This window comes from Heterodontus francisci, chromosome 48 (assembly GCF_036365525.1).
Source record: "Heterodontus francisci isolate sHetFra1 chromosome 48, sHetFra1.hap1, whole genome shotgun sequence".
In the NCBI taxonomy this organism is placed as follows: domain Eukaryota; kingdom Metazoa; phylum Chordata; class Chondrichthyes; order Heterodontiformes; family Heterodontidae; genus Heterodontus; species Heterodontus francisci.
In genome coordinates this window covers 16,811,021-16,826,028 of record NC_090418.1, presented here as the reverse complement: position 1 = coordinate 16,826,028, position 15,008 = coordinate 16,811,021, and the positions used below count along the sequence as shown (strand labels likewise).

At 50.8% G+C, this 15,008-nt stretch overlaps 14 non-coding genes across 14 annotated transcripts; all 14 read left to right on the top strand.

The window, feature by feature from the left end:
• Window positions 1–638: 638 nt before the first annotated feature.
• Window positions 639–710, top strand: trnaq-cug (transfer RNA glutamine (anticodon CUG)). Its single transcript has one exon. It is a non-coding gene; the product is annotated as a tRNA-Gln (tRNA).
• A 318-nt stretch (window positions 711–1,028) lies between these two features.
• On the top strand, window positions 1,029–1,100 carry trnaq-uug (transfer RNA glutamine (anticodon UUG)). The gene has a single exon. It is a non-coding gene; the product is annotated as a tRNA-Gln (tRNA).
• A 1,555-nt stretch (window positions 1,101–2,655) lies between these two features.
• On the top strand, window positions 2,656–2,727 carry trnaq-cug (transfer RNA glutamine (anticodon CUG)). Its single transcript has one exon. It is a non-coding gene; the product is annotated as a tRNA-Gln (tRNA).
• A 318-nt stretch (window positions 2,728–3,045) lies between these two features.
• On the top strand, window positions 3,046–3,117 carry trnaq-uug (transfer RNA glutamine (anticodon UUG)). The gene has a single exon. It is a non-coding gene; the product is annotated as a tRNA-Gln (tRNA).
• A 1,555-nt stretch (window positions 3,118–4,672) lies between these two features.
• trnaq-cug (transfer RNA glutamine (anticodon CUG)) lies at window positions 4,673–4,744 on the top strand. The gene has a single exon. It is a non-coding gene; the product is annotated as a tRNA-Gln (tRNA).
• A 318-nt stretch (window positions 4,745–5,062) lies between these two features.
• On the top strand, window positions 5,063–5,134 carry trnaq-uug (transfer RNA glutamine (anticodon UUG)). Its single transcript has one exon. It is a non-coding gene; the product is annotated as a tRNA-Gln (tRNA).
• Window positions 5,135–6,689: 1,555 nt separating this feature from the next.
• On the top strand, window positions 6,690–6,761 carry trnaq-cug (transfer RNA glutamine (anticodon CUG)). The gene has a single exon. It is a non-coding gene; the product is annotated as a tRNA-Gln (tRNA).
• Window positions 6,762–7,079: 318 nt separating this feature from the next.
• On the top strand, window positions 7,080–7,151 carry trnaq-uug (transfer RNA glutamine (anticodon UUG)). The gene has a single exon. It is a non-coding gene; the product is annotated as a tRNA-Gln (tRNA).
• Window positions 7,152–8,706: 1,555 nt separating this feature from the next.
• On the top strand, window positions 8,707–8,778 carry trnaq-cug (transfer RNA glutamine (anticodon CUG)). Its single transcript has one exon. It is a non-coding gene; the product is annotated as a tRNA-Gln (tRNA).
• A 318-nt stretch (window positions 8,779–9,096) lies between these two features.
• Window positions 9,097–9,168, top strand: trnaq-uug (transfer RNA glutamine (anticodon UUG)). The gene has a single exon. It is a non-coding gene; the product is annotated as a tRNA-Gln (tRNA).
• A 1,555-nt stretch (window positions 9,169–10,723) lies between these two features.
• trnaq-cug (transfer RNA glutamine (anticodon CUG)) lies at window positions 10,724–10,795 on the top strand. The gene has a single exon. It is a non-coding gene; the product is annotated as a tRNA-Gln (tRNA).
• Window positions 10,796–11,113: 318 nt separating this feature from the next.
• Window positions 11,114–11,185, top strand: trnaq-uug (transfer RNA glutamine (anticodon UUG)). Its single transcript has one exon. It is a non-coding gene; the product is annotated as a tRNA-Gln (tRNA).
• A 1,945-nt stretch (window positions 11,186–13,130) lies between these two features.
• Window positions 13,131–13,202, top strand: trnaq-uug (transfer RNA glutamine (anticodon UUG)). Its single transcript has one exon. It is a non-coding gene; the product is annotated as a tRNA-Gln (tRNA).
• Window positions 13,203–14,757: 1,555 nt separating this feature from the next.
• trnaq-cug (transfer RNA glutamine (anticodon CUG)) lies at window positions 14,758–14,829 on the top strand. Its single transcript has one exon. It is a non-coding gene; the product is annotated as a tRNA-Gln (tRNA).
• The last annotated feature ends 179 nt before the right edge of the window (window positions 14,830–15,008 follow it).

Genomic DNA, 15,008 nt, shown 5'->3' with positions numbered 1-15,008 from the left:
ACCCTCCGTAAATGCGAGCTCATGGAAATCTCTGCTGCCCAGGTCCTAATTGGCACCTAGTGCAGCTCACCCAGCAACCCTGTGTTGGCGCAACGACATTGTCAACCGCTCTGACGACCGCTGATTTTTCGAATTCCCATGCCTGTTTAAAATTCCTTTGCCGCCTCGCACCTGCGTATCGCCGTAAGCTCATTCAGCTGTTCAAAGCTAGCAGAATCTCTGCGCTCCTCCCATCTTGAACTCTTTGGCTGCCCCGATTATAGCGTCGGTGGCCTTGCCTTCAGCTGCCTGTTCGCTAAGCTCTGCAATTGCCTCCTTAAAAGCGACGGCCTTTCTCGCTCTTTGTCCTTGTTTGAGGCGCTCTTTCAAAGCAAAGGATTGGATCAAGCTTTTGATCAGCTGTGCAAATATATCCTTCTGAAGAGGCTCACCGCAAATGATGTCGGATAGTGCTGCAAAGTGTCTTGCAGATATTTTCTTACTCCAAGGCTGCTGTGCAGATGTAAGCGGTTGCTGATATTGCGTCTGGCCTCTTCCTGCGCAGGAAACATTCCACAGTTCTGTTCGATGTCGTCTGTGCTTTTGTAAAAGAGAAAGCTATGTCTGATTGACAACTTGCAAAGGCAAAGTTGCCTCTGGGTTCCATGGTGTAATGGTGAGCACTCTGGGCTCTGAATCCAGCGATCCGAGTTCAAATCTCGGTGGAACCTTATTTTCTCACTCCGCGCGATTCCATTTGCAAAAAGGGCAGCTTTTGCAATTTCACAACAAGGTCCAATTCAGGAGGAAAAGTTTCCGCCCAGATCACTTTCCATTGCCATCCGTCTGACTGCTACTCTTCTGCCAGCTGCCTGCCACGTGATCCACTCTTGCACTCGGTGCAGCTGGTGAAATCTTCCATTGAAAGGATGCACTGCTTTCCGTCAGACGACATATTGCATTCAAGTGCAGTCAGGGATGCTTGCAGGGACTGAGAATGCCAGGGGCGTTGGAGAAAAGACTGTAGCCCTGGCACAGGACAGCCACTTGGTTCCATGGTGTAATGGTGAGCACTCTGGACTTTGAATCCAGCGATCCGAGTTCAAATCTCGGTGGAACCGGCATTCTTGTTGTCCCAGCTGCTGTTAAATTTGGGACACACAAGCGTTCGGCACATGGAGCTGAAATGCTGCTGCTGCGCCTTTCTTGTCTTCATCAAGAGGATTGAGCTTCAATGTCCAATTGCAACATCAGCCTGATCCACGTCTGCAGCAGAGCGACGTTGCAGCTTGTTCCGTGTCCTCAGTGCCTGCACTGCACAGGACAATGGCGTGAGCACAGCATTTCTTTGCAATCTGCATTCAGCAGGGGCGCTTCAACAAATTCAAGAGGGTTTCATCAAATGCAGGCGTCACAACGATTGTCTTCTTGCCCTCGAGCAAATGTGCATGTCATCGTTTCTTGCTTCACTGCCTTGCAACGTTTATAAACTGATCATCTGGCAAGTGTGCCAAACTAGAGTGTGCTGAGAAATGGCAAACACAAGCAGTGACATTAGAAGCTGCAGCCTGGACTGTCCGAGTTGCACAGCATCCACACCTTGAGAACAACTAGTGGGGAAGCTGAAGGTGTGCCTGAGAAAAGATTAAGCCGGAATGCAGACTGGAAATTACAATGTCCAGTGCTTGCAATTTGCTCGTGAAAATGCATTGCTATTTGGAGGGCTCAGCAAGGTATGGCCATTTGCAGTGCAGCTCCCCGTCACAAACCCCGTTGCCGAGGCATTGACTTTATCCCCATTCCCGACCGCTATCTGACGCTGAGACACACGATTGGAAAGCTCGGTGTCCCACTTGAGCCTTAGCCGGTCCGCCACCCGCACGTCTGGTCCATCAGCAAGGACACCTACTTGCACCTCTGCAACGTCACGCGACTAAGTCCCTGCCTCAGCTGATCCGCTGCTGACGTCTTCATCCGTGCCTCTGTTACCTGTGGACTTGACTATTCCAAAACGCCGGCGGACATCCTTCCGGTTTGCACCCTCCGTAAATGCGAGCTCATGGAAATCTCTGCTGCCCAGGTCCTAATTGGCACCTAGTGCAGCTCACCCAGCAACCCTGTGTTGGCGCAACGACATTGTCAACCGCTCTGACGACCGCTGATTTTTCGAATTCCCATGCCTGTTTAAAATTCCTTTGCCGCCTCGCACCTGCGTATCGCCGTAAGCTCATTCAGCTGTTCAAAGCTAGCAGAATCTCTGCGCTCCTCCCATCTTGAACTCTTTGGCTGCCCCGATTATAGCGTCGGTGGCCGTGCCTTCAGCTGCCTGTTCGCTAAGCTCTGCAATTGCCACCTTAAAAGCGACGGCCTTTCTCGCTCTTTGTCCTTGTTTGAGGCGCTCTTTCAAAGCAAAGGATTGGATCAAGCTTTTGATCAGCTGTGCAAATATATCCTTCTGAAGAGGCTCGCCGCAAATGATGTCGGATAGTGCTGCAAAGTGTCTTGCAGATATTTTCTTACTCCAAGGCTGCTGTGCAGATGTAAGCGGTTGCTGATATTGCGTCTGGCCTCTTCCTGCGCAGGAAACATTCCACAGTTCTGTTCGATGTCGTCTGTGCTTTTGTAAAAGAGAAAGCTATGTCTGATTGACAACTTGCAAAGGCAAAGTTGCCTCTGGGTTCCATGGTGTAATGGTGAGCACTCTGGGCTCTGAATCCAGCGATCCGAGTTCAAATCTCGGTGGCACCTTATTTTCTCACTCCGCGCGATTCCATTTGCAAAAAGGGCAGCTTTTGCAATTTCACAACAAGGTCCAATTCAGGAGGAAAAGTTTCCGCCCAGATCACTTTCCATTGCCATCCGTCTGACTGCTACTCTTCTGCCAGCTGCCTGCCACGTGATCCACTCTTGCACTCGGTGCAGCTGGTGAAATCTTCCATTGAAAGGATGCACTGCTTTCCGTCAGACGACATATTGCATTCAAGTGCAGTCAGGGATGCTTGCAGGGACTGAGAATGCCAGGGGCGTTGGAGAAAAGACTGTAGCCCTGGCACAGGACAGCCACTTGGTTCCATGGTGTAATGGTGAGCACTCTGGACTTTGAATCCAGCGATCCGAGTTCAAATCTCGGTGGAACCGGCATTCTTGTTGTCCCAGCTGCTGTTAAATTTGGGACACACAAGCGTTCAGCACATGGAGCTGAAATGCTGCTGCTGCGCCTTTCTTGTCTTCATCAAGAGGATTGAGCTTCAATGTCCAATTGCAACATCAGCCTGATCCACGTCTGCAGCAGAGCGACGTTGCAGCTTGTTCCGTGTCCTCAGTGCCTGCACTGCACAGGACAATGGCGTGAGCACAGCATTTCTTTGCAATCTGCATTCAGCAGGGGCGCTTCAACAAATTCAAGAGGGTTTCATCAAATGCAGGCGTCACAACGATTGTCTTCTTGCCCTCGAGCAAATGTGCATGTCATCGTTTCTTGCTTCACTGCCTTGCAACGTTTATAAACTGATCATCTGGCAAGTGTGCCAAACTAGAGTGTGCTGAGAAATGGCAAACACAAGCAGTGACATTAGAAGCTGCAGCCTGGACTGTCCGAGTTGCACAGCATCCACACCTTGAGAACAACTAGTGGGGAAGCTGAAGGTGTGCCTGAGAAAAGATTAAGCCGGAATGCAGACTGGAAATTACAATGTCCAGTGCTTGCAATTTGCTCGTGAAAATGCATTGCTATTTGGAGGGCTCAGCAAGGTATGGCCATTTGCAGTGCAGCTCCCCGTCACAAACTCCGTTGCCGAGGCATTGACTTTATCCCCATTCCCGACCGCTATCTGACGCTGAGACACACGATTGGAAAGCTCGGTGTCCCACTTGAGCCTTAGCCGGTCCGCCACCCGCACGTCTGGTCCATCAGCAAGGACACCTACTTGCACCTCTGCAACGTCACGCGACTAAGTCCCTGCCTCAGCTGATCCGCTGCTGACGTCTTCATCCGTGCCTCTGTTACCTGTGGACTTGACTATTCCAAAACGCCGGCGGACATCCTTCCGGTTTGCACCCTCCGTAAATGCGAGCTCATGGAAATCTCTGCTGCCCAGGTCCTAATTGGCACCTAGTGCAGCTCACCCAGCAACCCTGTGTTGGCGCAACGACATTGTCAACCGCTCTGACGACCGCTGATTTTTCGAATTCCCATGCCTGTTTAAAATTCCTTTGCCGCCTCGCACCTGCGTATCGCCGTAAGCTCATTCAGCTGTTCAAAGCTAGCAGAATCTCTGCGCTCCTCCCATCTTGAACTCTTTGGCTGCCCCGATTATAGCGTCGGTGGCCTTGCCTTCAGCTGCCTGTTCGCTAAGCTCTGCAATTGCCTCCTTAAAAGCGACGGCCTTTCTCGCTCTTTGTCCTTGTTTGAGGCGCTCTTTCAAAGCAAAGGATTGGATCAAGCTTTTGATCAGCTGTGCAAATATATCCTTCTGAAGAGGCTCGCCGCAAATGATGTCGGATAGTGCTGCAAAGTGTCTTGCAGATATTTTCTTACTCCAAGGCTGCTGTGCAGATGTAAGCGGTTGCTGATATTGCGTCTGGCCTCTTCCTGCGCAGGAAACATTCCACAGTTCTGTTCGATGTCGTCTGTGCTTTTGTAAAAGAGAAAGCTATGTCTGATTGACAACTTGCAAAGGCAAAGTTGCCTCTGGGTTCCATGGTGTAATGGTGAGCACTCTGGGCTCTGAATCCAGCGATCCGAGTTCAAATCTCGGTGGAACCTTATTTTCTCACTCCGCGCGATTCCATTTGCAAAAAGGGCAGCTTTTGCAATTTCACAACAAGGTCCAATTCAGGAGGAAAAGTTTCCGCCCAGATCACTTTCCATTGCCATCCGTCTGACTGCTACTCTTCTGCCAGCTGCCTGCCACGTGATCCACTCTTGCACTCGGTGCAGCTGGTGAAATCTTCCATTGAAAGGATGCACTGCTTTCCGTCAGACGACATATTGCATTCAAGTGCAGTCAGGGATGCTTGCAGGGACTGAGAATGCCAGGGGCGTTGGAGAAAAGACTGTAGCCCTGGCACAGGACAGCCACTTGGTTCCATGGTGTAATGGTGAGCACTCTGGACTTTGAATCCAGCGATCCGAGTTCAAATCTCGGTGGAACCGGCATTCTTGTTGTCCCAGCTGCTGTTAAATTTGGGACACACAAGCGTTCGGCACATGGAGCTGAAATGCTGCTGCTGCGCCTTTCTTGTCTTCATCAAGAGGATTGAGCTTCAATGTCCAATTGCAACATCAGCCTGATCCACGTCTGCAGCAGAGCGACGTTGCAGCTTGTTCCGTGTCCTCAGTGCCTGCACTGCACAGGACAATGGCGTGAGCACAGCATTTCTTTGCAATCTGCATTCAGCAGGGGCGCTTCAACAAATTCAAGAGGGTTTCATCAAATGCAGGCGTCACAACGATTGTCTTCTTGCCCTCGAGCAAATGTGCATGTCATCGTTTCTTGCTTCACTGCCTTGCAACGTTTATAAACTGATCATCTGGCAAGTGTGCCAAACTAGAGTGTGCTGAGAAATGGCAAACACAAGCAGTGACATTAGAAGCTGCAGCCTGGACTGTCCGAGTTGCACAGCATCCACACCTTGAGAACAACTAGTGGGGAAGCTGAAGGTGTGCCTGAGAAAAGATTAAGCCGGAATGCAGACTGGAAATTACAATGTCCAGTGCTTGCAATTTGCTCGTGAAAATGCATTGCTATTTGGAGGGCTCAGCAAGGTATGGCCATTTGCAGTGCAGCTCCCCGTCACAAACCCCGTTGCCGAGGCATTGACTTTATCCCCATTCCCGACCGCTATCTGACGCTGAGACACACGATTGGAAAGCTCGGTGTCCCACTTGAGCCTTAGCCGGTCCGCCACCCGCACGTCTGGTCCATCAGCAAGGACACCTACTTGCACCTCTGCAACGTCACGCGACTAAGTCCCTGCCTCAGCTGATCCGCTGCTGACGTCTTCATCCGTGCCTCTGTTACCTGTGGACTTGACTATTCCAAAACGCCGGCGGACATCCTTCCGGTTTGCACCCTCCGTAAATGCGAGCTCATGGAAATCTCTGCTGCCCAGGTCCTAATTGGCACCTAGTGCAGCTCACCCAGCAACCCTGTGTTGGCGCAACGACATTGTCAACCGCTCTGACGACCGCTGATTTTTCGAATTCCCATGCCTGTTTAAAATTCCTTTGCCGCCTCGCACCTGCGTATCGCCGTAAGCTCATTCAGCTGTTCAAAGCTAGCAGAATCTCTGCGCTCCTCCCATCTTGAACTCTTTGGCTGCCCCGATTATAGCGTCGGTGGCCGTGCCTTCAGCTGCCTGTTCGCTAAGCTCTGCAATTGCCACCTTAAAAGCGACGGCCTTTCTCGCTCTTTGTCCTTGTTTGAGGCGCTCTTTCAAAGCAAAGGATTGGATCAAGCTTTTGATCAGCTGTGCAAATATATCCTTCTGAAGAGGCTCGCCGCAAATGATGTCGGATAGTGCTGCAAAGTGTCTTGCAGATATTTTCTTACTCCAAGGCTGCTGTGCAGATGTAAGCGGTTGCTGATATTGCGTCTGGCCTCTTCCTGCGCAGGAAACATTCCACAGTTCTGTTCGATGTCGTCTGTGCTTTTGTAAAAGAGAAAGCTATGTCTGATTGACAACTTGCAAAGGCAAAGTTGCCTCTGGGTTCCATGGTGTAATGGTGAGCACTCTGGGCTCTGAATCCAGCGATCCGAGTTCAAATCTCGGTGGCACCTTATTTTCTCACTCCGCGCGATTCCATTTGCAAAAAGGGCAGCTTTTGCAATTTCACAACAAGGTCCAATTCAGGAGGAAAAGTTTCCGCCCAGATCACTTTCCATTGCCATCCGTCTGACTGCTACTCTTCTGCCAGCTGCCTGCCACGTGATCCACTCTTGCACTCGGTGCAGCTGGTGAAATCTTCCATTGAAAGGATGCACTGCTTTCCGTCAGACGACATATTGCATTCAAGTGCAGTCAGGGATGCTTGCAGGGACTGAGAATGCCAGGGGCGTTGGAGAAAAGACTGTAGCCCTGGCACAGGACAGCCACTTGGTTCCATGGTGTAATGGTGAGCACTCTGGACTTTGAATCCAGCGATCCGAGTTCAAATCTCGGTGGAACCGGCATTCTTGTTGTCCCAGCTGCTGTTAAATTTGGGACACACAAGCGTTCAGCACATGGAGCTGAAATGCTGCTGCTGCGCCTTTCTTGTCTTCATCAAGAGGATTGAGCTTCAATGTCCAATTGCAACATCAGCCTGATCCACGTCTGCAGCAGAGCGACGTTGCAGCTTGTTCCGTGTCCTCAGTGCCTGCACTGCACAGGACAATGGCGTGAGCACAGCATTTCTTTGCAATCTGCATTCAGCAGGGGCGCTTCAACAAATTCAAGAGGGTTTCATCAAATGCAGGCGTCACAACGATTGTCTTCTTGCCCTCGAGCAAATGTGCATGTCATCGTTTCTTGCTTCACTGCCTTGCAACGTTTATAAACTGATCATCTGGCAAGTGTGCCAAACTAGAGTGTGCTGAGAAATGGCAAACACAAGCAGTGACATTAGAAGCTGCAGCCTGGACTGTCCGAGTTGCACAGCATCCACACCTTGAGAACAACTAGTGGGGAAGCTGAAGGTGTGCCTGAGAAAAGATTAAGCCGGAATGCAGACTGGAAATTACAATGTCCAGTGCTTGCAATTTGCTCGTGAAAATGCATTGCTATTTGGAGGGCTCAGCAAGGTATGGCCATTTGCAGTGCAGCTCCCCGTCACAAACTCCGTTGCCGAGGCATTGACTTTATCCCCATTCCCGACCGCTATCTGACGCTGAGACACACGATTGGAAAGCTCGGTGTCCCACTTGAGCCTTAGCCGGTCCGCCACCCGCACGTCTGGTCCATCAGCAAGGACACCTACTTGCACCTCTGCAACGTCACGCGACTAAGTCCCTGCCTCAGCTGATCCGCTGCTGACGTCTTCATCCGTGCCTCTGTTACCTGTGGACTTGACTATTCCAAAACGCCGGCGGACATCCTTCCGGTTTGCACCCTCCGTAAATGCGAGCTCATGGAAATCTCTGCTGCCCAGGTCCTAATTGGCACCTAGTGCAGCTCACCCAGCAACCCTGTGTTGGCGCAACGACATTGTCAACCGCTCTGACGACCGCTGATTTTTCGAATTCCCATGCCTGTTTAAAATTCCTTTGCCGCCTCGCACCTGCGTATCGCCGTAAGCTCATTCAGCTGTTCAAAGCTAGCAGAATCTCTGCGCTCCTCCCATCTTGAACTCTTTGGCTGCCCCGATTATAGCGTCGGTGGCCTTGCCTTCAGCTGCCTGTTCGCTAAGCTCTGCAATTGCCTCCTTAAAAGCGACGGCCTTTCTCGCTCTTTGTCCTTGTTTGAGGCGCTCTTTCAAAGCAAAGGATTGGATCAAGCTTTTGATCAGCTGTGCAAATATATCCTTCTGAAGAGGCTCGCCGCAAATGATGTCGGATAGTGCTGCAAAGTGTCTTGCAGATATTTTCTTACTCCAAGGCTGCTGTGCAGATGTAAGCGGTTGCTGATATTGCGTCTGGCCTCTTCCTGCGCAGGAAACATTCCACAGTTCTGTTCGATGTCGTCTGTGCTTTTGTAAAAGAGAAAGCTATGTCTGATTGACAACTTGCAAAGGCAAAGTTGCCTCTGGGTTCCATGGTGTAATGGTGAGCACTCTGGGCTCTGAATCCAGCGATCCGAGTTCAAATCTCGGTGGAACCTTATTTTCTCACTCCGCGCGATTCCATTTGCAAAAAGGGCAGCTTTTGCAATTTCACAACAAGGTCCAATTCAGGAGGAAAAGTTTCCGCCCAGATCACTTTCCATTGCCATCCGTCTGACTGCTACTCTTCTGCCAGCTGCCTGCCACGTGATCCACTCTTGCACTCGGTGCAGCTGGTGAAATCTTCCATTGAAAGGATGCACTGCTTTCCGTCAGACGACATATTGCATTCAAGTGCAGTCAGGGATGCTTGCAGGGACTGAGAATGCCAGGGGCGTTGGAGAAAAGACTGTAGCCCTGGCACAGGACAGCCACTTGGTTCCATGGTGTAATGGTGAGCACTCTGGACTTTGAATCCAGCGATCCGAGTTCAAATCTCGGTGGAACCGGCATTCTTGTTGTCCCAGCTGCTGTTAAATTTGGGACACACAAGCGTTCGGCACATGGAGCTGAAATGCTGCTGCTGCGCCTTTCTTGTCTTCATCAAGAGGATTGAGCTTCAATGTCCAATTGCAACATCAGCCTGATCCACGTCTGCAGCAGAGCGACGTTGCAGCTTGTTCCGTGTCCTCAGTGCCTGCACTGCACAGGACAATGGCGTGAGCACAGCATTTCTTTGCAATCTGCATTCAGCAGGGGCGCTTCAACAAATTCAAGAGGGTTTCATCAAATGCAGGCGTCACAACGATTGTCTTCTTGCCCTCGAGCAAATGTGCATGTCATCGTTTCTTGCTTCACTGCCTTGCAACGTTTATAAACTGATCATCTGGCAAGTGTGCCAAACTAGAGTGTGCTGAGAAATGGCAAACACAAGCAGTGACATTAGAAGCTGCAGCCTGGACTGTCCGAGTTGCACAGCATCCACACCTTGAGAACAACTAGTGGGGAAGCTGAAGGTGTGCCTGAGAAAAGATTAAGCCGGAATGCAGACTGGAAATTACAATGTCCAGTGCTTGCAATTTGCTCGTGAAAATGCATTGCTATTTGGAGGGCTCAGCAAGGTATGGCCATTTGCAGTGCAGCTCCCCGTCACAAACCCCGTTGCCGAGGCATTGACTTTATCCCCATTCCCGACCGCTATCTGACGCTGAGACACACGATTGGAAAGCTCGGTGTCCCACTTGAGCCTTAGCCGGTCCGCCACCCGCACGTCTGGTCCATCAGCAAGGACACCTACTTGCACCTCTGCAACGTCACGCGACTAAGTCCCTGCCTCAGCTGATCCGCTGCTGACGTCTTCATCCGTGCCTCTGTTACCTGTGGACTTGACTATTCCAAAACGCCGGCGGACATCCTTCCGGTTTGCACCCTCCGTAAATGCGAGCTCATGGAAATCTCTGCTGCCCAGGTCCTAATTGGCACCTAGTGCAGCTCACCCAGCAACCCTGTGTTGGCGCAACGACATTGTCAACCGCTCTGACGACCGCTGATTTTTCGAATTCCCATGCCTGTTTAAAATTCCTTTGCCGCCTCGCACCTGCGTATCGCCGTAAGCTCATTCAGCTGTTCAAAGCTAGCAGAATCTCTGCGCTCCTCCCATCTTGAACTCTTTGGCTGCCCCGATTATAGCGTCGGTGGCCGTGCCTTCAGCTGCCTGTTCGCTAAGCTCTGCAATTGCCACCTTAAAAGCGACGGCCTTTCTCGCTCTTTGTCCTTGTTTGAGGCGCTCTTTCAAAGCAAAGGATTGGATCAAGCTTTTGATCAGCTGTGCAAATATATCCTTCTGAAGAGGCTCGCCGCAAATGATGTCGGATAGTGCTGCAAAGTGTCTTGCAGATATTTTCTTACTCCAAGGCTGCTGTGCAGATGTAAGCGGTTGCTGATATTGCGTCTGGCCTCTTCCTGCGCAGGAAACATTCCACAGTTCTGTTCGATGTCGTCTGTGCTTTTGTAAAAGAGAAAGCTATGTCTGATTGACAACTTGCAAAGGCAAAGTTGCCTCTGGGTTCCATGGTGTAATGGTGAGCACTCTGGGCTCTGAATCCAGCGATCCGAGTTCAAATCTCGGTGGCACCTTATTTTCTCACTCCGCGCGATTCCATTTGCAAAAAGGGCAGCTTTTGCAATTTCACAACAAGGTCCAATTCAGGAGGAAAAGTTTCCGCCCAGATCACTTTCCATTGCCATCCGTCTGACTGCTACTCTTCTGCCAGCTGCCTGCACCGTGATCCACTCTTGCACTCGGTGCAGCTGGTGAAATCTTCCATTGAAAGGATGCACTGCTTTCCGTCAGACGACATATTGCATTCAAGTGCAGTCAGGGATGCTTGCAGGGACTGAGAATGCCAGGGGAGTTGGAGAAAAGACTGTAGCCCTGGCACAGGACAGCCACTTGGTTCCATGGTGTAATGGTGAGCACTCTGGACTTTGAATCCAGCGATCCGAGTTCAAATCTCGGTGGAACCGGCATTCTTGTTGTCCCAGCTGCTGTTAAATTTGGGACACACAAGCGTTCGGCACATGGAGCTGAAATGCTGCTGCTGCGCCTTTCTTGTCTTCATCAAGAGGATTGAGCTTCAATGTCCAATTGCAACATCAGCCTGATCCACGTCTGCAGCAGAGCGACGTTGCAGCTTGTTCCGTGTCCTCAGTGCCTGCACTGCACAGGACAATGGCGTGAGCACAGCATTTCTTTGCAATCTGCATTCAGCAGGGGCGCTTCAACAAATTCAAGAGGGTTTCATCAAATGCAGGCGTCACAACGATTGTCTTCTTGCCCTCGAGCAAATGTGCATGTCATCGTTTCTTGCTTCACTGCCTTGCAACGTTTATAAACTGATCATCTGGCAAGTGTGCCAAACTAGAGTGTGCTGAGAAATGGCAAACACAAGCAGTGACATTAGAAGCTGCAGCCTGGACTGTCCGAGTTGCACAGCATCCACACCTTGAGAACAACTAGTGGGGAAGCTGAAGGTGTGCCTGAGAAAAGATTAAGCCGGAATGCAGACTGGAAATTACAATGTCCAGTGCTTGCAATTTGCTCGTGAAAATGCATTGCTATTTGGAGGGCTCAGCAAGGTATGGCCATTTGCAGTGCAGCTCCCCGTCACAAACCCCGTTGCCGAGGCATTGACTTTATCCCCATTCCCGACCGCTATCTGACGCTGAGACACACGATTGGAAAGCTCGGTGTCCCACTTGAGCCTTAGCCGGTCCGCCACCCGCACGTCTGGTCCATCAGCAAGGACACCTACTTGCACCTCTGCAACGTCACGCGACTAAGTCCCTGCCTCAGCTGATCCGCTGCTGACGTCTTCATCCGTGCCTCTGTTACCTGTGGACTTGACTATTCCAAAACGCCGGCGGACATCCTTCCGGTTTGCACCCTCCGTAAATGCGAGCTCATGGAAATCTCTGCTGCCCAGGTCCTAATTGGCACCTAGTGCAGCTCACCCAGCAACCCTGTGTTGGCGCAACGACATTGTCAACCGCTCTGACGACCGCTGATTTTTCGAATTCCCATGCCTGTTTAAAATTCCTTTGCCGCCTCGCACCTGCGTATCGCCGTAAGCTCATTCAGCTGTTCAAAGCTAGCAGAATCTCTGCGCTCCTCCCATCTTGAACTCTTTGGCTGCCCCGATTATAGCGTCGGTGGCCGTGCCTTCAGCTGCCTGTTCGCTAAGCTCTGCAATTGCCTCCTTAAAAGCGACGGCCTTTCTCGCTCTTTGTCCTTGTTTGAGGCGCTCTTTCAAAGCAAAGGATTGGATCAAGCTTTTGATCAGCTGTGCAAATATATCCTTCTGAAGAGGCTCGCCGCAAATGATGTCGGATAGTGCTGCAAAGTGTCTTGCAGATATTTTCTTACTCCAAGGCTGCTGTGCAGATGTAAGCGGTTGCTGATATTGCGTCTGGCCTCTTCCTGCGCAGGAAACATTCCACAGTTCTGTTCGATGTCGTCTGTGCTTTTGTAAAAGAGAAAGCTATGTCTGATTGACAACTTGCAAAGGCAAAGTTGCCTCTGGGTTCCATGGTGTAATGGTGAGCACTCTGGGCTCTGAATCCAGCGATCTGAGTTCAAATCTCGGTGGCACCTTATTTTCTCACTCCGCGCGATTCCATTTGCAAAAAGGGCAGCTTTTGCAATTTCACAACAAGGTCCAATTCAGGAGGAAAAGTTTCCGCCCAGATCACTTTCCATTGCCATCCGTCTGACTGCTACTCTTCTGCCAGCTGCCTGCACCGTGATCCACTCTTGCACTCGGTGCAGCTGGTGAAATCTTCCATTGAAAGGATGCACTGCTTTCCGTCAGACGACATATTGCATTCAAGTGCAGTCAGGGATGCTTGCAGGGACTGAGAATGCCAGGGGCGTTGGAGAAAAGACTGTAGCCCTGGCACAGGACAGCCACTTGGTTCCATGGTGTAATGGTGAGCACTCTGGACTTTGAATCCAGCGATCCGAGTTCAAATCTCGGTGGAACCGGCATTCTTGTTGTCCCAGCTGCTGTTAAATTTGGGACACACAAGCGTTCAGCACATGGAGCTGAAATGCTGCTGCTGCGCCTTTCTTGTCTTCATCAAGAGGATTGAGCTTCAATGTCCAATTGCAACATCAGCCTGATCCACGTCTGCAGCAGAGCGACGTTGCAGCTTGTTCCGTGTCCTCAGTGCCTGCACTGCACAGGACAATGGCGTGAGCACAGCATTTCTTTGCAATCTGCATTCAGCAGGGGCGCTTCAACAAATTCAAGAGGGTTTCATCAAATGCAGGCGTCACAACGATTGTCTTCTTGCCCTCGAGCAAATGTGCATGTCATCGTTTCTTGCTTCACTGCCTTGCAACGTTTATAAACTGATCATCTGGCAAGTGTGCCAAACTAGAGTGTGCTGAGAAATGGCAAACACAAGCAGTGACATTAGAAGCTGCAGCCTGGACTGTCCGAGTTGCACAGCATCCACACCTTGAGAACAACTAGTGGGGAAGCTGAAGGTGTGCCTGAGAAAAGATTAAGCCGGAATGCAGACTGGAAATTACAATGTCCAGTGCTTGCAATTTGCTCGTGAAAATGCATTGCTATTTGGAGGGCTCAGCAAGGTATGGCCATTTGCAGTGCAGCTCCCCGTCACAAACTCCGTTGCCGAGGCATTGACTTTATCCCCATTCCCGACCGCTATCTGACGCTGAGACACACGATTGGAAAGCTCGGTGTCCCACTTGAGCCTTAGCCGGTCCGCCACCCGCACGTCTGGTCCATCAGCAAGGACACCTACTTGCACCTCTGCAACGTCACGCGACTAAGTCCCTGCCTCAGCTGATCCGCTGCTGACGTCTTCATCCGTGCCTCTGTTACCTGTGGACTTGACTATTCCAAAACGCCGGCGGACATCCTTCCGGTTTGCACCCTCCGTAAATGCGAGCTCATGGAAATCTCTGCTGCCCAGGTCCTAATTGGCACCTAGTGCAGCTCACCCAGCAACCCTGTGTTGGCGCAACGACATTGTCAACCGCTCTGACGACCGCTGATTTTTCGAATTCCCATGCCTGTTTAAAATTCCTTTGCCGCCTCGCACCTGCGTATCGCCGTAAGCTCATTCAGCTGTTCAAAGCTAGCAGAATCTCTGCGCTCCTCCCATCTTGAACTCTTTGGCTGCCCCGATTATAGCGTCGGTGGCCTTGCCTTCAGCTGCCTGTTCGCTAAGCTCTGCAATTGCCTCCTTAAAAGCGACGGCCTTTCTCGCTCTTTGTCCTTGTTTGAGGCGCTCTTTCAAAGCAAAGGATTGGATCAAGCTTTTGATCAGCTGTGCAAATATATCCTTCTGAAGAGGCTCGCCGCAAATGATGTCGGATAGTGCTGCAAAGTGTCTTGCAGATATTTTCTTACTCCAAGGCTGCTGTGCAGATGTAAGCGGTTGCTGATATTGCGTCTGGCCTCTTCCTGCGCAGGAAACATTCCACAGTTCTGTTCGATGTCGTCTGTGCTTTTGTAAAAGAGAAAGCTATGTCTGATTGACAACTTGCAAAGGCAAAGTTGCCTCTGGGTTCCATGGTGTAATGGTGAGCACTCTGGGCTCTGAATCCAGCGATCCGAGTTCAAATCTCGGTGGAACCTTATTTTCTCACTCCGCGCGATTCCATTTGCAAAAAGGGCAGCTTTTGCAATTTCACAACAAGGTCCAATTCAGGAGGAAAAGTTTCCGCCCAGATCACTTTCCATTGCCATCCGTCTGACTGCTACTCTTCTGCCAGCTGCCTGCCACGTGATCCACTCTTGCACTCGGTGCAGCTGGT